This window comes from Talpa europaea (assembly GCF_964194135.1).
Source record: "Talpa europaea genome assembly, chromosome: 2".
In the NCBI taxonomy this organism is placed as follows: Eukaryota; Metazoa; Chordata; class Mammalia; order Eulipotyphla; family Talpidae; genus Talpa; species Talpa europaea.
In genome coordinates, this window is record NC_140068.1 from 124,477,974 (window position 1) to 124,502,418 (window position 24,445).

Here is a 24,445-nt window from a genome sequence, read left to right on the forward strand (position 1 = left end):
TCATTTTTTCCTTCTACAATCTATTTAGTATTGAGGACATTAAAAAAAAATAACATTTAAAGAATACTGTTAAATTTACAGAAAAGTTGCAAAGGTAGTACAGTTCTTGTTTACCCCACACCATTTCCACTTTGTTAACATCTTGCATGACTAAAGTTGTTATTTATTTTATAGCTAATAAAGCAATGGTGACACAATTACCAAACTCCATGCTTAATTTCCTTGAATAGTGTCTCAGTGCCTTGGTCTCTCTCCTCACCTTCTGGGATACCTATAACTCTTTTTTTTTTTTTTAAGATTTATTTATACATATAAGAACTGGCGTATGGGCCAGAGGCGTGGAGGGTGAGAGAATTCACTGGAGACAGAGTGGGGAGTAGAACAGGCAGACTGACTGAAATACACTGCTGAAGGGAGTAGCTGGCAAGTCAGGAGAGGTCTGCTGTGCCATGTGGGTAGCTCCCTGGCTAGGGCTAGAACTCCTGCTTCAGTGGCTGCTGATAGCTTCATAGGTCGCGTCTTAACTCCTTGCACCACCAGGGAGGTCCTGTGGAAGCACAGGCCGGCAATACCGGAGGGTGCTCTTTTACTTAGGGTCTTGCCATTCAAAGGCAAAAAGCAGTTGATCCTGGGCCTCCCTGGTGGTGCAGCAGTCGAGCGCTGGGTTGCGAAGCTGCCCACAGCCTCTGCAGCACTGGTTCGATTCCCGGCTGCTCCCCGGACACCGGAGGAGGTTCCCACATGGCGCGCAGACCTCTCCTGCCGCCCGCTGCTCCCCTCAGCAGTGTACTTCGGTCCTTCTGCCTGCTCTGCTCCCTGCTCTGGCTCTGGTGAATTCTCTCACCCTCCCGCACTTCTGACTGTACCCAGTGCATGTATAAACAAAACAAACAAATAAATAAATAAAAATACATACCTCTTTAAAAAAAAAAAAAGCAGTTGATCCTGAACATCTATTGGGATACATAAAAAGTCATCTTTAAGATCTAATATAGAAAACCATCCAAAGTCACCAGGTATGGCAGTTAATAAGGTGTAGGGATTAGGCACAGTCGGGATATAAATCCTGGACAATGTCATTAATGGCCCAAAAATCTTGGACAAAACGGCCTGTATGGGGTTTCCTCACTGGCAACATCGGAGTGTTGTATGGTGAGCGGCAGGGCCTAATGAGTCCAGATTGAAGGAATCTTTTTAACACTGGCTCAATTCCCCTCAAGGCCTCCTTCTTTAAGGGGTATTGCTTCCTCCTTGGGGTTTTGTTCCCTTCTCTCACTTCTTTTATTTTTTTAAAGATTTATTTATTTTTATACAAGAACTGGGGTACAGGACACAAGCGAGGGATGGTGAGAGGATTCACCAGAGACAGAATGGGGAACAGAACAGGCAGAAATACACTGCTGAGGGGAGCAGTGGGCAAGGCAGGAGAGGCCTGCCCCGCCATGTGGGAATCTCCCTGGCCGGCCAGGAATCGAACCAGCGCTGCAGAGGCTGCAGACAGCTTCACAGCGCAGCACTCAACACACTGTGCCACCAGGGAGGCCCCCTGCAATCACTTCTATCTTTATAGACTCTGCATTTTTTGCACGTCCTGGGGTCCCACCAGCCCATACCCATTTACTTACTCGTTCAATGATTTCTGAAGGTAAAACTTCACTTTTGGTGGAACATCTTGAGTAAAAAACATCTGGAACTACAGAGCATGTTCTGGAGGTACCTGTAGGTGAAGCCTCAGAATTTTGGGTGAAAACATAATTCGTGCGTTAAGCTTACTTAAAAGGTCACAACCAAGCAGCGGGATTGGACACTCTTCCATGTACAGGACGCTGTGCTGGAGCTGTGTGGTGCCCAGCCGGCATCCAGAGGCTGTAAGAAGGCTTTCTGTTGTGGCCTTCCTGGGATCCCAGTGACTGCTGCGGTCTCTTTGCTCACTTTAGTCAATTTAGAATTCAGAACTGAGAATGTTGCTCCAGTGTCCACCAAGAAATCAATCAGACGATCCCCCTCAGCGAGTGTTATCGGGGCTCTGAGGCGGTTATTGTAATGGGCTTCTTTAGATTTAGTGGAGCCCCCGGGAACGCCTATTCTTCATCTGAACCTTCTCCATGAATATCATTTGTCTCCTTTCCTCTGTAATTGGCTCTAGATTCCTTCTATTCTGTCTATATTCCCTCCTATCTTCACCTGAGCCTCTACTCTGTGCTATCATTTCTCTCCTTTCCTCTCTCTGTGGTTCTGGGTTCTGTGTGCTCTGTCTATATTCTGTCCAGTCACCCCTGGGTGAATCGTCCTGTCGTGGTGTCCTCTGTCTTCTGTCCTGTCTTCTGTCATTATTGTGTCTGCTGCTCCCCTGTAATCTGGGACAACTGTACTTCCAATGTCACTCCTCCCTGCAGTGAGCATGGACTGTTAGGGCGTTGGGAGAGGAAGATAAATGCAGACAAGTTCGCCATCCTCTTAGCAGCCTGCCGGTATGAGGGGACAGATCTCCTCCAATTTAGGAGGTCCGCGGTGCTAAAGGGATGGTGTGACCAAAAGTACCCAGCAGGTCACCCATGTTCATTCAAGCCACCCACTGACAGCTGTCGGAGAGGAAACTGTCCTGCTTCAGGGTGATTCTTCCTGCAAAAGTGGGTGCCCCATCTAGTGTGGGGGGAGATGCCATTTTTTTTTTTCTTCCCTGGAGGGCAGTGGAGGCTGTGAAGCCTCAGGAGTCTGCGTGGGAGGGGCCTTGTCGCACGGAGAAGGACTTTGTCTTGGTGTGTTTAAGATGTTTAACACGTGATAATCCTCCTCTTCTAACTCTGCCCTCTTGCAGTCCTCGTGGAGGGTGGCCTGTAGCTGGTCCTGCATACTTTTACAAGCTTGATCCTGCATGCTTTTAAAAGCTGACTCAAAAACAGTACGGTTTTCATCCCTCATACTCTTAATAGTTAAATCAAGAGCCTGAATTTGTTGTTGCATGGCTAAGTTAAGAGCCTGAATGCGTTCTTGCACATTCTCAGTATGTGAAGTAGAACATCTACCTCTCATAGAAACAAGAATGTAGCAAATGGCGCTTATGCACATTACCAAAAAATAACCCCAGAAGCAAAGATTGTAAAGTAGGGATGGCTTGTAAACCACCCACATTTGTGTGCAGAAGTAAAAAAAATGTGCCCTATACCAGGTTTTATCAAATTATGTACATTTATAAAACTGGTGATAATATTTAATGGAAAAAGGCTACTTAAACTCAAGGCTGGAAAAAACTGAAAGAACTCAAAGTAGGGATAAAACTGCTTAAGCTCATGGTTGAGGCCATGCTTTGGTCAAAAACACACCCATAAGAGAGAGCTGTACACAAGCGGGGGAAAAAGCAGACTTTTCAAGACCTGAGACAAAGATTACACCATGCATCCTGCAGACCTAGTGGCACTTGTGGTGACCATCACAAGGAAAGTTACTTTGGGCTGGTCAACCACAGGTGTAACTTGGTCAACCACGTTGAACACCAAACTTTTACAGGACAACCCCCTTATGAAACTGGTTGTGTGACTGTGGGTCCTCACCTGCGCGCTTAGAAGGGCCTTATTAATGCTTGACTGCAGGCACACACAAATGGTTAATAAAAAGTTAATTTACAAAAGAAGGGGAAATTTAGAAATGAATAACTCAGGGAGATAAAGAGGGAGATAAATTCATGAATGCATCCTACAAGTTCTGCTGACCTGGAATCCCAAGGGCACGCTGAGAGCTGGGGACGAGCCAAGAGCCATGTGCGGCCAACACAAGCCCACGTGTCTGGTTTTATACCAAACCTGGCAGCTTAACCCCACCTCAGGTCCCAGCCACCCTCCCTTTGGTGGTGATGGGATTTGTCTTTCCCAATGTCCTGATGGCTTTGGTCTGGAGTGGGGGTGGAGTCCACAAAGCCTGTATGAAGCTTGCTCAGGACATCCTGTCCCCCTAATATTGTCACTATAGTTTTTATTTTGGAAAAAAGTTTTTATAAAAATATTTTATTCCTATTAACATGTAGGGTTGTTAATATCATTCTAAATGAATAAGCATTTTTTAATTTTCGATCTCTAGCATGGCAAATATTGATAGATATAACCAACAAAATTACCTTGGATCCTCATTCATCTGTGAGAGTGTATTTAGATCATAAAGACAGAAATTTTGAGAATCACTGACTGAAACAGACCCTGGTACTCAGAGAGACGGCGTGAGAAAGGCTCCTCAATGCAGAAGCAAAGACGCCAGAGCCAAGAGCCACCTGCAGGAGGGTCAGGACCCAGTCCCAGCTCTCAGGCTGGTTCTCAGGGCTTCAGGCCTCAGGACAGTGTTTGGGTGGGGAGCCAAGCAAAGGGAATATTCATCTCCACTTTGCTCTGTCACAGGCTGCCCAGTTCTATTTCCCTGTACACGACCGTCCGGATAAGTCAATCAACGTCAAGGCTTTCGGGGTGTAAAGTCTGAACTGGGTTTTAGAGTCTTCCCAGACCAGGAGGATCCAGACTATGGATCCTCCAACCTTCCTCCTGCTGCTGTCCGGGTCCCTGGTCGTGACTGAGACCTGGGCAGGTGAGTGCGAAGTTCGGAGGGGAAAAATTCAGAGGAGAAAAGTCCTTCCAGGCTTTGGCCTGGAAGGAGTGAGAGGACCCTGCAGTGGCGAGGACCCTGCAGTGGCCAGGACCCAGGAAGAGTCCCCCGACCGCCCTCTCCTCAACCCGCATCAAACCCACACCTCGGTGTCCTGCTCCTCCCTTCCACCCACTCCTGTGCCCTGACCTTTTCCTGCCACCCCTTTTTACTCTCACGAATCCCCTTGCTCTCTCCCCCTGCCCGGCCCCTTCATCCTCGGACCCAGACACTGGCGCCCAGAGGAGAGTTGGGGTCTCAGCCCCTCCCCTCCCCCAGGCTCCCACTCTGTAATGTACTTGCACGCCGCGATGTCCTGGCCTGGCCCCGGGGAACCCCACTTCATCTGCGTGGGCTACGTGGACGACACGCAGTTCCTGCGGTGCCACAACAATGACCTGAGTCTGAAAATGGAGGCTACAGTGCCCTGGATGGAGCTAGAGGGGTTGGGAGAGCTAAAAGCGGATTGTCGAGAGCCACGTACACCTGTCCAGGCTCCGACTGAGCAACCTGCGGATGTACTACACCCAGAGCGGAACAGGTGCGTGATCCCCACCTACGGACAGGGGTTCCCTCCAGTCTCTGGGTCCGAGCTTCCCCTCGAGGCCTTGGAACTTTTACCCTGTTTCTGTGTTAGTTTATTACAAATCCCCAACAGCTGTGCTTGCCTGGGGATGGGAGGTGCTAAGTGGGTGCGGCTGACGTGGCGGGGGCGGCTGGGGTCTCACACCTTGCAGGTGAGGGATGGCTGTGAAGTGGGCCTGGACAGTAGCCTAAGCCTCTTCAATCAGTTCGCCTACGACGGCGTTGATCCCCTCACCCTGATGGAGGAGCTGCGCGCCAGGACCCCAGCGGGCATGGAGGTGCAGACCTGGGAGGGTGAGTGGGAGGAGGTCCTCGCTTGGAATTCCACACTCCCCGCCTGGAACACGAGTGTGGGCAGTGGCTCCAAGGACAACTGAAGAAAGGGAACCGGACACCGCATGCAAGTAAGAGTTGCCTCGGGCCTTCCCTATGGCCAAGGCTGGCGTCCAGCACAGGGAAGCAGAGTGTGCTCAAGGCCAGATACCACCCTCCTATGGCCCCAGAAGGTGAGGAGTCCTCCTTGGTGTCCAGATACTGGAAAGTGACCCCTAGAGTGCCAGCCCTTCCTGGGGCCAATTAAGGAAGGCACTCTCTCCAGGTGAGAAACAGTCCTGAAATAACTGATCTCTCTGATCCTGGCGGTGTTCTGGTGAACCGTGTATTTCTTGCTCACATCTGATTCTCAGAGGTCTTGGATCCTGACTCCAACTTTCCTGAGTCACTTGGGCCTCTATCCAGGTCAAGACGAGAGGTCTCTAGTCTCTCCCTCAGAGCCCTGCAGCCTGCCACCCTGAACTGCTGCACCCTGATTCTAGAACTTTCCAAGGATTAGGAGACTATCCCAGTGATCCAAGGCCAGGCTGGTGTTCCAGTTTTGCACTCTGTCCACCCAGTGCAATTATCTGTCCATTCTCAGGATGGTCACATGAGGCTGCTTCAGTGGCCTATGAAAGTAACCCAAAGTATGAATTTTCAGAACTCCCAAAGACACTCGTGACCCACTATGCTACCTCTGACCATGAGGTCACCCTGAGGTGCTGGGCCCTGGGCTTCTACCCTACAGACATCATCCTGACCTGGCAGTGAGATGGGGAGGACATAACCCATGACATGGAGCTGGTGGACACCCAGCCTGGGGGGGATGGAACCTTCCAGAAGTGGGCAGCTGTGGAGGTGCCTTCTGGAGAGGAGCAGAGATACACATGCCACGTGCAGCATGAGGGGCTGCTGGAGCCCTGAGTCCTGAGATGGGGTAAGGAGGGGGTCATGGGCACAGAGCTTCTCAGGGGCATCGGGAGCCCTTCTGAAGCCCTCCAGCAGGATGGGGGCTGAGGCCTGAAAGTCAGAGTCTCAACTTTTCCCTTCCAGAGCCATCTCCTCAGTCCTCCTTCCCCACCGTGGACATCATTGCTGTCCTGGTTCTCCTTGGGGTTGTGCTCACTGGAGCTGTGATTTGGAGGAAGAGGCTCTCAGGTAGAGAAAACCTCATATGAGGTCTGAGATTTCTTGTCTAACGTCTGCTTGATACTGTGAGGCATGATCTCACATACATGCACTTTCTCAGCTGAGAGCCAGGTTTGCTGACACTTTTTTGTAAAGCTCATGAAACTCCTTGGTATGAAAAATGAAGGACAAATATTTCAACTGATGACTTTGGTCATGGGGACCTCACTTGAGTAGCTGCAGGTAAAAAGGAAATGTCCCTGCTAAGGACGGAGGAGGCTGGCCCAGCTCCCACACGTGCTTTCTCCTCATGTTCCCTGATCCTGTCCTGAAGACCAGGACAGGCCAGTTCCTCAGGACTTCTTGGTCCTGCCTCCTCCCTGACCTCTCACAAAATGTTTTCTTCCTATAGGAAGAGAAGGAGAGAAATACTAAGTCTGGATATGTGGGGTAGGAAGGCCCTTAGAAAAGTGTAGATGGTGGGCCTCCCTGGTGGCACATGGGCTTGGGCACGGCACTATGGGGTGGTCTGCTGCCTCTGCAGAGCGAGTTCAGTCCCCAACCGGCCAGGGTGCATCTCACATGGCGAGACAGACCTCTCCTGTCACGCCCGCTGCTCCCCTCAGCAGTGTATTTCAGTCAGTCTGCCTGTTCTGTTCCCCACTCTGTCTCTGGTGAATCCTCTCACCCCCCGCATCTCTGGCCTTTATCCCAGCTCTTATATGCATAAATGAATAAATCTTTAAAAAAAGAAAAGTGTAGATGGAGTCCATGGGGGAGCTCACCCACCCCATAATCGCTCCTTAGTCTCATCTTCTGGGCACTCTAACCAGGGTCTGTCTTCTGGTTTTGCCCCAACCAACTTTTAAAGTAAAACTCTGGGGCCTCCCTGGTGGTGAAAGGGTTTAAGATACAACCTATGAAGCTCGCCACAGCCACTACAGCATGAGTTCGATCCCCTGCCAGGGAGCTACCCACATGGCACAGCAGACCTCTCCTGATTCACCCGCTGCTGCCCTCAGCAGTGTATTTCAGTAGATCTGCCTGTTCTGTTCCTCACTCTGTCTCTGGTGAATCCTCTCACCCCCCCCCACAACTCTGGCCTGTATCCCAGCTCTTATATGCACAAATAAATAAATCTTTAAAAAGAAAAGACCACCTAACTTCTCTTGTTGCAAAGGGTACCTGCATGTGTCTGTCTGTGCTCCTACTAGCATAACGTGAGGAGGTGGGGAGACTGGCCCAGCCCTGCCCACCAGATCCCTCCCCACACTGACCTGTGTCTCTCCCTGATGACTTTCCTGCTCCAGCAGAGGCGGGACTGGGTCGTCTTCATCCCTGTCTTAACTTCTATTGCACTGAGCTGCAGCTTCTCCTCTGTTAAAATAGAGAATCTAAATAAATCTTAAAAAAAAATAAAATAGAGAATCTGATACTAAACAGAAGGGGCTGGAAAGGCCACATGCAGTCGGATTCTGGCAGCAGCCGTAGCAGCTCTTGCCTTTCCTGGCTCTCCTTGCTTTCTCGGGAAACATGGCTTCTGGCGTGGCTGTCTCTGAAGGTGTCAGGAAAGTGTCCAAGGACATGAAGGTGCGTAAGTCATCAACACCACAGGAAGTGAAGAGGCGCAAGAAGGTGGTGCTCTTCTGCCCAAGTGAGGACAAGAAGAACATCATCCCGGAGGGCAGAGAAATCCTGGTAGCTGATTTGGGCCAGGCCATGAATCTTTGTCAAGATACTGCCAGACCAGGACTGTGCCCTCCATGACGCAACCTAACAGACCAAGGAGAGCAAGAAGGAGGCCTTGATGCTTATCTTCTGGGCCCCTGAGTGTGCACCCTTAAGCGCAAAATCATCTCTGCCAGCTCCAAGGAGAAGCTGACATGGATCAAGTATGAATTACAAACTGCTGGGGCCTCCCTGGTGGTGTAAGGGGTTATGTCTCCGCAGTATGAAGCTATCTGCAGCCACTGCAGCACGAGTTCGATCCCTGGCCAGGGAGTTACCCACATGGCGCAGCAGACCTCTCCTGTCTCGCCCGCTGCTCCCCTCAGCAGTGTATTTCAGTCAGTCTGCCTGTTCTGCTCCCCACTCTGTCTCTGGTGAATCCTCTCACTCCCCACTCCACACCTCTGGCCTGCACCCTAGCTCTTGTATGCATAATTAAAAAAAAAAAAACTCTACCCTGGCAGAGAAGCTGGGGGTAGCGTGTCATCTCCCTGGAGGGCAAGCCCCTTCCAACCCCTGCCTAAAGCATCTGGCTTCCCCAGACCTGCCCACAGGGGTTGCAGACTGCCCCCTTCCTGCCAGACCAGAGGGACTAGGGAATACCAGAAGGGGGAGGACAATGCCTCTACCTAGTTGCCAAAAGCCCCCCCACCCCCAGAACTTCTTCCAACCTCCATCCCTGACAGATCTGGCCTTCCCAAACCACCTTTGATCTGATCCCTCTTGGGTTTAAGCAGACCACGTTCCCCCCAGAAGGGAATTATGACTGTTTTGTGCTCAGTTCTGTTCTCCTCCTCTGGGTGCCCCCCTCTCCAGCAGCAAGAGGAATATTGGGGTATTTTTTATAAAGATTTATTTATTTATTTATTTATTTATTTATACAAGAACTGGGGTACAGCCCAGATGCGCAGGAGGGTGAGAGGCTTCACCAGAGACATATATACACAGTTTTCTTTTAATTGTTGTGCTTTTCCTTTGTAATAGAAGGTCCCTTACTAGTCCTGCCTCCATGAGTGGCCATGACCAGGGAGGGGGAGGGGAACCAGGCAGTGTGGGGAGTGGGTCATCTCTACGACATCCCGTTTCTACACAGAATCAGACAGCACAGGGTTGCTATTGCGGTTGAAAGGTGGCAGCACGGAAGAGAAGGAACAGTGAGGGCTTGGAGTATTATTAAAAAAAAATAAATACCCCGGGACTCCCCTTATGGCGCAGGTGGTTGAGCACAGCGCTGTGAAGCTGTCTGCAGCCTCTGCAGCGCCAGTTCCATCCCAGCCGGCGGGTGAGGGTCCCACATGGCACAGCAGACCTCTCCTGTCTCGTGCGCTGCTCCCCTCAGCAGCGTATTTCATCAGTCTGCCTGTTCTGCTCCCCACTCTGTCTCTGGTGAATCCTCTCACCACCCCTTCCCCCGTACCTCTGGCCTGTACCCCAGTTCTGGTATGCATTAATAAATAAATCTTTAAAAAAAAAAAAGGAAAAAATAAAATGAAAAAAAAAAGGAAATGCAGGAACATTCATCTGGGAGATGAGTCATAAAGATAAATCTCTCAAACAAGGGGGAAATTGCAACAAATGGGGGGAAGACAAACTCTTAGTCTTGCTAATGCCCATCAAAGACAAACCTGTAGGGACATAGGGGAAAGACAACCTTGTTAATGCCTGTCTAAGAGACTAGTCATTTGTAACTGCATCACCCCCACCTGTAGAGGGGCTGAGAGGAGGTCAGGCAGGGAGCAGGTCGGGCAGCAGGGGAGGGAGGGATGTGGAGGTTCCTGTGTCCATTAAGGGGGTCAGTGTAGATGGTGGGATGGGAGCAAAGCCCTGGGGAGGAGTGATGGGGGTGAGGGTCCCATGGAGGGAACAGCCCGTGGGGGACTGGCTGGTGCCCGGTGAGCAAGGACAGAGGGGGTCGCCCGGCTCATTACTTACAGGAAGGACATGAGAGGTGAGCCTCAGCTAGTGACTTGATGGTCATAAGTTATATCTCAATTAAGTGGCTTTAGAACCATATTAAGAAATGGGTCTACAAGTTGCCCTGTGTCTGTCCTCCACTGTACCCACATCCAGGGCTTGTGGGGCAGGGAACTGCCTCAGCCCACGAGGAGCTGAGCACAGACGGCTTCACTGCACAGATGCTCTCAAGGAACTTCCTCTGCATGGTCCTGAGTCACGTGATGAGATGCTGACATCACGCTGCTTCTGTGATGGGAGAGACTTTTGGGGGCCTTGGGTGGGAGGCAGCTTATTTTTCATGTGGGCAGAATGGAAATAATGAGTGCCCAGAAGTTCTTCTGTGTTGATTTTTGATTTTCCACCAATTCGGTGATAAACATGAGGGGAGACAACTCCCGCTGTCAGTGTGTCTGACTCTCTGGCTCTTCCTTGTGAGGAGAATGAAGCAGAAGGGACGTGCAGAGTCAGGCTCACAGGGGCTGAGACTTCCCGCCCGGGCTCCCCTCCTGGTCCCTCTCTGGGGTGACTCCCTGCACACGGTGGACCCTCAGCTAAGGGGATGCCCCCAGGACAAGGACCTGAGGGTTTTCTCCAGGAGCCACATGCAAGAGCTCTGAGGCAGGTCCTTCCACGCTGATCACGGCCGTTCAGATCCGCCAACATCTCGTCCCCATCGCAGCCTCGTGGGATCCAGAGCTGGAGCCTCTGTGGGAGGCCCCTCCTGCCGCCTCCCCCTCAGAGACTGTGGAGACGCCAGATCTTTGTTTTAGGTGCAAAGGAGGAAGAGATTTGGTACAAACCAGTAAAATATTCAGGCGATAAAGTGATCAGTGGCTGTTTTCTCACAAGAAACAGTGGAGGCCAGAGTAGCTCACGTGACGGTCAAGGTCCTGATTGCAATGAGCTGTCAGACAAGGATTCCACATCCTCTGAAGTGTCCTTCAAAATATGTGATTTTAAAAAATGAGTTCTACCGTTTTTAGATTCCCATTTAGTTTTACTCTTTTTTCTTTATACTATCCCCAGAGCGGTGTCTGCAGGGTCATGGCACAGAGGGGCTGTCAGCAGCCTGGAGCTGTAAGCAGGGCTGACTCTGACCCGCCTGCAGGGAGTGGGGCCCTGGAGCCCCAGAATCAGCCCCCAGGGCTGGCCCTCCAGAGCAACACAGGCCTTTCTCCTCTTGATTCCCTGAATCACCTCCTCTTGATTCCAGGAATCTCCCTGCCACCCGAGCATTGGGGAGTTGGGGAGGATGTTGAGGCTCAGGAAATGGGGGCCTCCTCCAAACCATCTGTCCTCTCCTCCTCTCTCTCCTTCATCAGCCTGAGTGTGTGTGTTTGAGTCACACCAGCCCTGCACGGACAGGAGAGGCCCAGAACTTAAGTGATTCCCTGGTCAGTTACAGCACCAGCCCCTCTGCAGTCCCACCAGGGGAGACAGAGACTCTTCCAGCCCCAGCCAGAGCCGATTCACCCACACAGACCTTCCCCTCACAGTGTCCCCAATGCTGCCCCTTCCTGGCCCCACCCTCCCTGGTGCCCCCACCACTCCTTTTGGGCCCCATTTTCCTAGTCCCCATTTTCATCCTCTGCTCCATTTCCAGGAGCCTCCCTGTCTTCCTAGTCATGCCCTGGGGGCTCTCCTCAACCTCCCCTCATTCAGGGATGGAAAATTTTTTAAATATGTATATTTATTTCCTTACAGCGTGGGTCATCTTTCTATAGTTATTGTTTCTCTTAGGTGCGGCCCTTTCACCAATGATCCACCACATACCACCACCAGCTCCTCGTGTCTCTCCCCGGCTCTGATCACTCCTGCTCCCCCCTGCTGTAAGACGTGGATGGGTGGTTGGCCCACGGGTCTTGGCGTTTTCCTGGAACCTTGTCCTTTTCCTAGGTGAGGACCTGGGCTCCTGGGTAGAATTGAATGTTAATTCCCAGGTGGAAGTGATTTCACCTCTGGAAGCAGAAGCAGAAACAAATGACAGAGACTCTGGAGTCCAAGGATCCATCCAAGACTAAAGGAAACTCTATATTTGGGGATCAGCCCATAATCTGGGAATCAGCTGTTATGACCTGGAAACCTGCTTTGTCCTTTGGCCATAGGACAAGAAAATTTGAGGACTTCAGACCTGACACTGGACTTGGGCGCCCCCTTGTGAGCAGATCCCTGTCCTGCCGCTGGGGGCCCAGGGAGCCTGGGGAGGGCCTGGCTGAGCAGGAGAAAGGGCAGCTCTGGGCTCCTGTGCTCAGCCCTGTGGCCACACGGGGGCGCTGCCGCCTGTTCCGGATTCTGGTGGAGCCGCCAGGACGGGGCGGGGGCTGAGGTGGGCAGAGTTGGGGGTCCTGGAGGGCGGCGGCGTGGGGGTGAAATGCTCTGTGAGGAGTCAGAGCAGCAGGGCTCAGAGGAGAGGAGACTCCGGAGCCTGCCCTGTGTGTGAGGTTTCCAGCTTTTCTACTCAGAACCCCTCTCTCCAGTCCCTGGACGGTGATTCCTGGGACCAATGGAAAAAGAGAAAATATTTCCTTCTATAACCTATTAAATATTGAGAGTATTTTAAAAAATAACATTTAAAGAATACTGTTCGATTTACAGAAAAGTTGCAAAGGCAGTACACGTCTTGTTTCTCCCACACCATTTCCATGTTAACATCCTACACGAGTACAGTTTTTTTTTTTTAACTACTGCAGCAATGTTGACATAATAACTAAACGCCATACTTTCATTTCAGTTTTTGCTAATGTCCATTTGATGCTCCATAATCCCATCCAGTTTGCCTGGATGACAGTTCCTCAGACTTTCCTTGTTTTTATAACATTGACACTGGTGAGGAGTGATGTTCGGGAGAGGTGTTGGGGTCACAGATGGAGGTTCTTGGGTCACCTGTAAGAAAAGCTTCACCAGAGTCCTCCTCTCAGTGGCGTGAGGGGACACACACACACACACACACACACACAAGGAAAGAAGACGATGCTTGTGCAGACACCAGTAGACAGGAGGAGCTGCCCTTGGAGAGGGCGGGTGTGTGAGGAGAAGCCTGCAGGCCCCAGGCGGAGCCTTGGGAGCAGAGCTGCGTCTTCCTGGGGCAGAAAAGGCACTGAGGTCGTGTTCTAGTTGGGAGGGCTCATTCCTTTGTGGAATTGTCATCTGTTGTTAAATTAATTACTTCTATGGTGTGACTAGGCTGATTTGTCAGGAGCAGCGAGTTTCTGCAGTGGCTCCATCCCTGTATCCCGCCTCTGGTCTGCACCTCCTTATACTTCCTGTAGCATCTGATACTTGCTATAGCAGTTGGCCCACAGCGATTTTCATTTCCATAATTTATTTAATGACTATGTTAATCACTTCTACCCCCACCTCCAGTTTCAGGTCTTGTGACCCCTCCACCCTAAATTTCCTACTCTTAGCATCCGTCAAGGAGCACTGCTCAGGAGTATTGTCCCTCAATTTAGGTTTTTTGTTTTGACTGGGACGGTGGGTTTGGGGAAGCAGACTCCAGGGGTGCAGGGACATTGTCCAATCACCACGGCAGTGCTCATTATGTCCACCTGACCCATCACTGATGGTGTTAACCTTCAACACCTGGCTAAGGCACACTTTCCCAGATTTCTTCCTGAAAAGCTTCTCTTTTTCCCATTTATTTAGAGGCTGTTGTCTTTGGAAGGAAGTCAGTATGGGCAGCTCACACTTACGGGTGTGCTGCTATAAACATTTACATGCATGATTCTACTCCTAGGCATTGACCCAAATGACACAGAAACATTCATTTCAAGGGCACCTGCACCCCTAAGTTTATAGCAGCACTATTTACAATAGTTAAGTTATGGAAACAACCCAAATGCCCAAAAATAGATGACTGGATCAAGAAGATGTGGTACATATACACCATGGAATATTACTCAGCAATCGAAAAAGGTAAACACATGCAGTTTGCAGCAACATGGATGGAGCTGGAAGGGATCATGCTCAGCGAAATAAGCCAGAAAGAAAAAGAAAAATACCAGATGGTCTCACTCATAGCAGGAATCTAGAAAACCTAAATAAGGGACTAGGAAAAAGAATAACTATAATAAAGAAAAAATCAAAATCAACAAGCAACTATAAACCAGAGACACACTATGGGGGGGAGGGGAGAAGAGGGATTGGGGTCAAAATGAGGGGGGTGCAATTGTATGGGGAATATAAAAAAATAAATCTTAATAAAAAATAAAGTAGAAAAAACCATTTACATGCATGCAGAGTTTTTTAATATAAGTTTTCATTTTTTTAAAGATTTATTTATTCATGCATACAAGAACTGGGGTACAGGCCAGGGATGAGGGGGTTGAGAGGATTCACCAGAGACAGAGTGGGGGGCAGAACAGGCAGCTAACTGAAATACACTGCTTGAGGGAGCAGTGGACGAGTCAAGAGAGGTCTGCTGTGCCATGTGTGTCACCTCCCCAACTGCACACAGCTTCATAGGTTGCGTCTTAACCACTTGTGCCTCCAGGGAGGCCCCCAAATGTGTTTTCAAAATATTTGGGTAACTAGCTGGGGCAGTGATCGCTGGGCTGTATGTCAGGTTTTTGGGTTTTCAAAGAAACTGTCAAAGATCTTTGACAGTGACCGCACCCTTTAGCATTTCTGCAGGCAGTGTTGAGGCTCCTGTTGTCCACATCCTGGGCAGCACCTGTGCAGGGTTTGCATTTTTCAGCCCCTACCAGGTGTGATGGTGTCACTGTTGTTCCCTTTGTCTTTCCCTAGTGCCCTGTGATGCTGAGCATCTGTTCATGTTCTTCCTTGTCGTCTGTGTCTCTTCTTGGTGACGTGTCTGTTAAAGTCTTTTGTCCATTTTTCAAATGAGGCACCACTCATTTACAACACTGTTTTTGTCCCTTTTAAATTGTGTTATTTCTCTCTGCTCATTGAGTTTTAAGCGTTATTTTGTAAATTCTAGATACAGTCCTTGATCAGATTCATGATTTGCAAATGTTTCCCCCACTCTGTGTCCTGAACTCCTGTACTGACAGGAAAACAAGCATTGTTGTCCAGACAGAAGCTTGGAGATATATATATATATATATATATATATATATATTTTTTTTTTTTTTTTAAAGAAGAGAAATGATAAATCACTAACTGGCTTTGAGCAGATGTCCTAGCTGACTGGGTGTTGGGGGGGGTGACTTACCTATGTGTGTCCTTGAGTGTTATTTAAATGTTCTTGTATGTGCATGAAATATGCTTTCAAAAGTAAATTACACTACATTACTCAATTTATAACACTCCTCACACATCACGACCAAATCACGTGTTAAGACCAGACTGGCACGTGTGTTACCAGTGATGGACCCGCACGTCACAGTCGCCAAACTCATGGTTTCCCTTTGGGTTCACTCTGGTGTTGTCCGTTCTGTGGGTGTTGTTGGACAAATGTACAATGACCTGTGCCCATCAGAGTATTTTCACTGCCCATAATGTCTTCTGTGCCCCAATGAAACAAAAGCAAAAAAAAACCAAAAACCCAATGGAATCACATGGGACTAAAAAGCTTCTACATAGTGAAGCAAACTATCATTAAAATGAAAAGACAATATAGAGTCAGAGAAAATATTTGCACATCATCAATCCAACAAGGAGTTACTATCCAAGATCTACAAAGAACTCCAAAACAAGGAAACAACCCAATCAAAACAGGGGCAGAGAAGCTAAATAGGTACTTTTCTAAAGAAGACACACATGTGGCCAACAGGTACATGGATACATGTTTATCATCATGTGCTGTCAGGAAAATGCCAATTAAAACCACAATGAGTTACCACCTCACACCTGTGAGAATGACCCGTTGAAGGGTGTGGAGGGAAAGGAACTCTGGCACATGAGGATGAAGTCTGGTCCTGTTAGCGGTCTGAATGAGAGGTTCCCAGGGGCCCTCAAACCTGTACACTCTACATGGGATCTGCATCAGCTGCCTAAAGACAAAATCTAACGCATAACATCTTTGTTAGAAAAGAACTTGAACACAATGTGTGTGCAATAGAGAATTAGTGTGCAATAGGGAAAGAGAAGAGAAAGAACATAGATAAATAATTCCCAATTAAGCACCCAAAGCTACCTGTCCCCTCATGGGTAAATGTCCAGCCAAACAGGCTTGGCTCCAAGCAGAACCACTGAGGCCCAAAAGCCTGCCACAATCTATGGCACCTACTGGTGACCCATGGGACAGGGGCAGGAGGGGCCAGGCAAGTCTGGAAGGACAAGAGCAATGTCAAATCCACATCAAGATAACAGCTGCCATTGTCAGGCTCCCCTGGGTCTCTCACCCACATCTCTGTCTCTTTCACGTGTCTCTGACCCTACATAGGTCCTCACACGTGTGCTCACAGGCTGCACCTGCAGAACTTCCTCTTGCACCTGTGCGTGTCCACCGGGCGTCTGTCCTGAAATCCTCCATGTCGCTTCAATAATGATGTATTGTATCGCCTCAGTACCCCGGACTCATAAGTATCCTTTTGCTTTAAACTTGATTCCTCATTTTCCCTCTATATCAACATCCTTTCAGTGAGAAGGTTTGAAGTGTTTGGGGAGAAACAGGAACCCTCTGCTGCATGGTCCCCCTCCTAGATGATGTTGTCATCAGGGCTCACAGCCTTATGGTCACATCTCCTAGCGCACAGCCCTCCCCGGGCAAGGACTGGTCATGGGAGACAGACATACAGCTTCCCGTGGCCTGAACTTTTCTCACCATTTGGCTCCTGCTTTTTCCATGAGGGCCGAGCAGGAGGAGGGGAGTGTCCAGCTCCTCTCCGGACCCTCAGCCTCTGTCCTCCCTCAGGCGTCAGGGCATGAACAAGGACAGGGAGTCGGGGTACCTGCTGTGTCTAGGTTCTGCCATCACTGGCCTGATGCTCTTTTCATTATTTACCCTCATCTAGAAAATAAGAATGAATTTGAAGTTCTTTTTAGCTCAAATCCTAACACTCTGGCAGGCATGGATTTTGTTTTTAAGATTTATTTAATTATTTTTAAATTTATGTGTTTATGCATACAAGAACTGGGGTACAGAACAGAGGTGGGGGTGAGAGGGCTCACCAGAGACAGCGGGAACAGAACAGGCAGAGTGACTGAAATACATTGCTGAGGGGAGCAGTGGGCAAGTCAGGAGAGGTCTGCTGCGCCATGTGGGTATCTCCATGGCCAGGGATTGAACTCGTGCTGCAGAGACTGCGGACAGCTTCATAGGTTGCATCTTAAGCCCTTGTGCCACTGGGAGGCCCAAGATTTATTTATTCATGCTTATAAGAACTGGGATACAGGGCAGAGGTGTGGGGCGTAAGAGGATTCACCAGAGGCAATGGGGAGCAGGACAGGCAGACTGACTGAAATCCACTGCTGAGGGGAACAGTGGGTGAGACAGGCGAAGTCTGCTGCACCATGTGGGTTGCTCCCTGGCCTGGGATCTAACTCACGCTTCAGAGTCTGTGGATGGCTTCACAGTGCTGTGCTTAACCCCTTATGCCACCAGGGAGGACGAGGCATGAATTTTTGCAGCTTCACTTGTCACTTTCTCAAGACAGAACAGAGAAGGGGGGGTCAGGTGGGCGCAGGACACCACACCCTGCAGCGGGACAGTCACCAGTTCCACTCTCAGGTTATGTTAAAACAGGGCAATGTTGGGGACAGTCACTGTCTCTGGGTCCTCATCCACGTATTCACACTTGCAAGACAACACTCAGGCTCAGGATGTAAAAGCAACAGGGTTTATTAAAAAGGGGAGACTGCAAACAAGGAAGGAGTGTCTAAGCCCAGAAACGGCCATCCATCCTACCTCAGACAGTGTCCTCAGTGTCCAGTGGTCCGAAACAAAGGCTACTCATACAAGCTGTGCTATGACAGCCTGGAGCTGGTGACAACAGGTCAGCAGTGGAGCAGGATCCAACTCCCGGTGGCAGCAGGAGGTGATCCCAGGTGGGGCTGCTCAGGTGATGCTGCAGCAGCCAGCAACAGCTGTCCAAAGGCCAGGCGAACAGCACCAGACCCTGGACTGGACACTGTCAAATGCAACAGCACCAGGAGATGGTGCCAAAGAATGAGAAGTGGTGGACAGCTCTCAGAGGAGGCCGGATACAGGTCAGCAGTGCTGGTCAGCACTGGTCCAGCAGGCAATGGTGCCAGAGATGCCAGTTTACATCTTAATCAAGATGCCATTGTACCAACAGCAAACAGCCTTAGAGAGGCTGGACATAAGCCACCAGCAAACAGCCCCTTTAGAAACCCCAGGGACAGCCTGACGATGTTCTCTGCAGGCGGTGTTAGAGCCAGGGCCAGAGGCAGGTGTAGCCATCAGGTCTCAGAAAGGTGTCTGGAAAGGTCTCACACTCTGCAGAGGGCTTGGCAAAGATCTTTCTAGGAGTACCGACAAATCTGACCAGGAGCTGTCTATCAAGTGGCTCAGGCTGGCTGCTGCTCTGGCTTGTATCCTCTTCAGGGTGCCACCTTTCAAGCTTGATTGGCCCCTTTATAATGCCAGCTGTTTGGTTGGTGCCAGTGGAGCTCCAATCAGATTGGTCCATTTAGAGGCCTGGATGGTCTCAAAAACCTTGAATAGTGGGGTGCTCCCTGGCGGTACAGGGGTTAAAGACACAGCACAATCAAGCTATTGCCAGCCACTACAACATGAGTTCGATCCCTGGCCAGGGAGCCAATCCACGTGGCACAGCAGGCCTCTCCTGTCTAGCCCGATGCTCCCCTTAGCAATGTATTTCAGTAGATCCTCCTGTTCTGCTCCCTACTCTGACTCTGGTGAATCCTCTTACCCCTGACACCTCTGGCCTAAACCCCCATTCTTGTGTGCATACATAAGTAAAAATAAAAATCTCTTTTAAAACAAACAAACAAAACAAAAAATATCTTGAATGACACCTGTCAGAGCCTGAATCTGTTTGGTCCATTACAATTCTGGCACTGTGTTCTCAAATGAAACACATGCCAGTGTGTCCAGATGCCTGAGGTCAGATAGTCTCACCCTGGAGTGCGGGCTGCTGTCACTCAGATGGCATCAAACAGGCCCATAGGCTGCACGCAGTAAGGTCCCCTCTCCCCCCAGCATCAGGGATCACAGTGGGTGTGGGCTTCAGCAGGGCCAGATGCTCACCTGAGCATCCAGAGCAGGCACCCCTCTATCACAGGCCACCAGGCCGGTCTCCCACCTGCCACAGCACAGCCCAGGCCAACGCTGCCAGAGCTCAGGGAGGCCCACAGTCCACATGCTGAGTTTGGGCCTAGAATGCCATGGGCCTCTCTCCCCATGGCTTCTGTCAAGGCTTGCTACTGAAGTAGGCCTCAGCAAAGCTGGTCATACCCCACCACTTGCACCAGGCTGCAGGGATCCAGATTAAATGTAAAAGCAGGAAAATGACCTCTGGGCAAGTTTGCTCCCAGAGGACAAACTGACCAGAATAAAACTGAACCTGCTGTTCCCTCTTGTGGTGGCTCCTGGCAGCATGGACAGCACACAGTGACCTCGGCGGGTCAGAGAGTCACTCAGCTGAGAGCAGGCCTGGCAGAAGCTGTGGACACAGGAGATGCTCCCAGGGGCCTCCTGTCTCCAGGCAGATGCTGCAGGTCACTTCTTCCAGGAGGGGTCCAGTAGTGACCCCAAGGCCATGACTGTCCTGCAAGGTGGGTGAGGAAGTTGAACAAGGGAGGGCAGAGGAGACGCTCAGGGAGGAGGTGACCACACCTGCCCTGGTCAGACCGCAGGAGCCTCCTCCCTGCCCCGCACACTCTCACCCTCTCCAGTCTCTGCTCCCCACGGTGCCCCAGGCCTTTCTCAAACTGGACCCTCAGCTGCCTTCTCTGCTCCCCACACCAGGCAGGGAGGGCTCACAGGGCCTGGCATCACCTCCACTTTCTCTCCCACCTCACCTGCCTCCAGCACCAGAGCAACATCAGGAGGAATGTTTTTTAATTTGACTTGTCAGTAGAAGGGCGCCTGGGCAGGTAGTGGGTGGCCATCACTAAGAGGACCCAACCCTCACTCTGGATGTTTCCAGTGGATGTGACCACACTGAGGCCTCAGCCTACTCAGCTCGGAGACCCTTCCTCACTGCAGCTGCCACAGCAGGGGGCCCTGGGTGGTCAGAACCCCGGGTCTCCCGATGTGCGGCCTGGGCTGAGCTTCTGAGTCTCACTCCCCACAGTCATGAGTTACCCTGGGATCATGGTATCTGACAACTCACAGGGTGTCGTGGGTTAACTGAATAATTCATGCAAATGTTTCTCTTATTTTCACTGTTGACTTTTTTTCTTTTTTTTTTTTTGGTTGTATTATGAAAACTCAGTTCAACACTTTCTCCTTCTCCCAGGTGTTTTTCTAATTGCACAGCCTTGTTACAGCAACAACCCAAATAAAAGATCTTTTATTGTAAAAAAAAAAAAATTACCTCCAATCCCAGTAGCAAATATCATGATGATACTTACCTTTCCGTGCTCTCCTCCAGCGTGGCCATGCGGACAAGCAGATGCATCCTGAACACTAGTGGGGAGAGGCGTGGGGGAAGCAGCCTGGGTTTGACCTGACATCCTCTCCCTGCTGCACGTGGAGGGTTATGCTGGGGAGACGGGAGAGCCCCAGAATGAGAAAGAAACGTCAGTTCACCCCTCTAACATTACATCTTCCCCTAAGAGCTGAGGGAGACCCTGGCGGGTCCGCTAAACTTGAGCAGCCTGTTCAGGTGCCATTTGTGTGACCTGCAGTTCTGCATTCCTGCACAAGGTCAGAGCTGCCGGGTCACTCAGTCACGGGAGCCAAGCCTTACAAGGTGCCTTTCAAATCTTTCCAGAGAGAAAGCTTGATCTCCCTGGAAGGCGATGCATCCCGAGGTGGGACAAGGGAGCCCAGAAGCTGACCAGGGGACCGCCTTGTTGATAAGATTAGGCCCATGGTCCAGGGTCTGGGGTCTGGTTTCGATTCCAACACGTGATCATCAAGCAGATAAGAATTATCTGGTCAGCAGACTCCTGTGCCCCCAAAGCCCAAGATGACATTCCTTATTTCACCCATCCTTTCCTCCTCGTCCTCCTACCCCACGTAACTGACGCTGTACGATTATTCTAGCAATAAAAACGGCCCGGATCTTCCTCTTCCGCAGCATCCTGCATCATGTAGCCTGCTCCACGACTCCCGTTTCTTTATCAGTGTGATGTTGCCTGACGCAACAGACCCTGCTCCATCTCCCCTCCATTCCTGGACTGTGGACAAAGGCTCAGCTCAGGAACTGGGGTGACTCTGGCTAATCCTGCCCCTGGGCCAGGCCAGTGGGGGACACACATTCCTCCCTCCCCCTGTGTGGCTCCCTCCAGTTCTGGTCTAGAGAGAAAGTAGCTGAAGCGCATGGAACAACCTCATTTTGAGGCCCGTGGGTTTTCTATGGTGAGTCCAAAGAAGATGAACGTCGGGGACTGAAGAGGAACATTGGCGACTGGGGGAGGGAGCTGTCAGGGGTGAAGTTACCACCACATCCTAGCAGGGGCCTGGAGCAGGGGTCCTGCCCAGCTCCTTACACCTCAAGCCAACCATGAGATAGTTCTAAACCTCAGCCTCTTCAGGTCCAACGCCTTTTCAGTCCTGCTTGGAAACTGCTTCTCCACAGAACTGCATTTACTGAGGTGTTGTTCTCACACTCTTTACTCTGTGTGCGATTTCAATTCATTTATTCTGGGGCTTGATGTTAATTGTCTTCCCATCATCTTGTGTTGTATATCCTGTCATTCTTGTTACACACACACACACACACACACACACACATACTCCCCTCTCCTTGGGAACCAGACCCTCACTCAGCACTGGGGTTACTCTGACCCTCTGTCTCTGGTCCCCTCAGAGCCGCCCTCTCTGCAGTGTCTCTACTCAGCAGGGTCTGAGCAGCCCCAGGAGTCCCTCCACCTCCTGCCTCTGACCTTGTGGGAAACCAGTCCCTAAGCCTGCGTGACAGTGAGGAGGCGAAGGCAAAGTCCTGAGGTCAGTGACTGCTGGAGGAGACAATTTTCTTTTTTCGTTTCTTTTTCCCCTCATTGTACTACTCAGTTGAGGTAACATTGCTTTACACACCGTATGTGTTCAGAGGCCCAGGGTCACCCCTCTTCAGATGTTTGTTACCACATCACGCCTACCATAAGGGCACCCACAGTCTTCACCATAGTTCACTGGGCCCTTTTCCTACCTTGTTTCCTGCTCTTACCCCACTCCATACCTTCAATTCCACAGTCATATTTCTAGAGTTTGTTTTGGTTTAGTTTCACCTGTGCCTGCTTTGTTTCTTTATATTCCACATATGAATGAAATCATCCAGTATTTAACTTTCTCCTTCAAACTTATTTTACTTAGCATAATCCCATCCATATCTATCCTTGTTGCAAAGTCAGTATTTTTCTTTTTCATGACTGAGTAGTATTCCATTGTGTATACGGTTTGTGTTCTTTATCCCCTCACCTGCCGTTGGGCACTTAGGTAGTCTCCATTGCTTGGTTATGGCAGACAGTGCTGCAGTGACCATAGGAGGCGCATATTCCTTTGAATTAGCATTTTACATTCTTTGGATAAATACCAAGGAATGGAATGCTTGACCATGGGTCAGGTCTATTTTGAATATTTTGAGGAAACTTCATTTGTTTTCCATAGGGGCAGGACCAATGTGCTATCCGTAGAAAAGAGAGGTTCCAGGTTACCGCCCCACCCAAGGAAATGTGGGGCTGAGCAGGGATGAGAAGCTAAGGAACAGGAGGAAGACGTGGATTGAGATGAGGAAAGAAGACTGGAGGTGTGGTACATATACACCACGGAATATTACTCAGCAATCAGAAAGGATAAACTCATGCCATTTGCAGCAACATGGATAGAGCTATAAGGGATCATGCTCAGCGAAATAAGCCAGAAAGAAAAGAAAAATACCGGATGGTCTCACTCATAGCAGGAATTTAGAAAACCAAAATAAGGGACCAGGAAAAAGACTAATTGCAATAAAGTAAAAATCAAAATCAATAAGCACCTCTAGACCAGAGACACACTACAGTGGGGGGGGGGAAGAGAAGAGGGATTAGGGTCAGAATAAGGGGGGTGGGAATTGTGTGGGAATATAACCAAAATAAAAATGCATACACTATGCAAAAATGAAAAATGATGTAAGAATTATATAAAATTCAAAAAAAGCCTGCAATTCTCAGATTGGATAATATGAAGGAGATTTGTATTCTGTGTGTGTTAGAAAGACTTTCTATACAAACAAATGTAGTTTAAAAGTGAAAGGGTGAAAGGATATGCCAAGGAAATAGAAAGTAGAACCACAAACCTTTACTGTCATTGCAGAAGGTGGCAGGAGCGAGGCCTGAGGGACCCAGACAGCAGGTCCCTGCCTCTCTGTCCAGGAGGGAGGGTGAGAGCAGAGTGTGGGGGGCACAGTGGATCTGGAAAAGGACTCTGGGCACTGGGGTGGAGGGGTGGTGTGGTCACTACCTCTGAAGAGATGGGAGCCTGTTCCCTACATGAATTGTAAATCAATGTTACTGCAATTTGAAAAACAGCCCTCAGCAAAGGGACAGGGAGTGGAAGAGAAACGTATCTGCTTTGGTAATTTCACATCGAAGAGATGTGAAATTATTCCCCTAAATCACACACAGTACTGTAAATCAGTGTTGCTTCAATTAAAAAAAAAAAAAAATAGGCCTCATGAAAGTAACAGGGAGTTGAAGGGAAAAGCATCTGCTTTGCAGTCTCCAGGGTGTTGTCATCAAGGGGCTCAGAGAGAGGCTGTGGGGAGAGAAGATGGCAGCTCCAGAGCCTCCTCTCCTCACTGCCCCCACCCCAGCCTGGTGCCAGGGTTGCTCACAGGGCATCTCACCGGCTCCCCTAGTGATGCTCAGCCCCAGCTCACCCTCTCAGCCTGAGTCACACACACCCAGCCTCTCCCCTGGCTGCCAGACTAGGACAGCGCCGCAGCGCCCCCGTGTGGCCACGGGGCAGAGGACAAGGGGCGAGAACCCTTAGGTCTCTCCAGGTTCTCATGGAGCTCCCAGAAGGACAGGGCTGTGCACAAGAGGGGGAACCCCACACAGCTTCAGGTTCTCA

General features: G+C 50.0%; 1 pseudogene across 1 annotated transcript in view; it reads left to right on the forward strand.

Moving 5' to 3' along the window:
- Positions 1–4,505: 4,505 nt before the first annotated feature.
- The window catches only part of LOC311188310 (patr class I histocompatibility antigen, A-2 alpha chain-like), a 206,559-nt pseudogene continuing 186,619 nt past the window's right edge, over positions 4,506–24,445 (forward strand). Inside the window, exon 1 of the transcript in view lies at positions 4,506–4,569. The product of the transcript in view is annotated as a patr class I histocompatibility antigen, A-2 alpha chain-like (transcript). The remainder of the gene's footprint in view (positions 4,570–24,445) is intronic.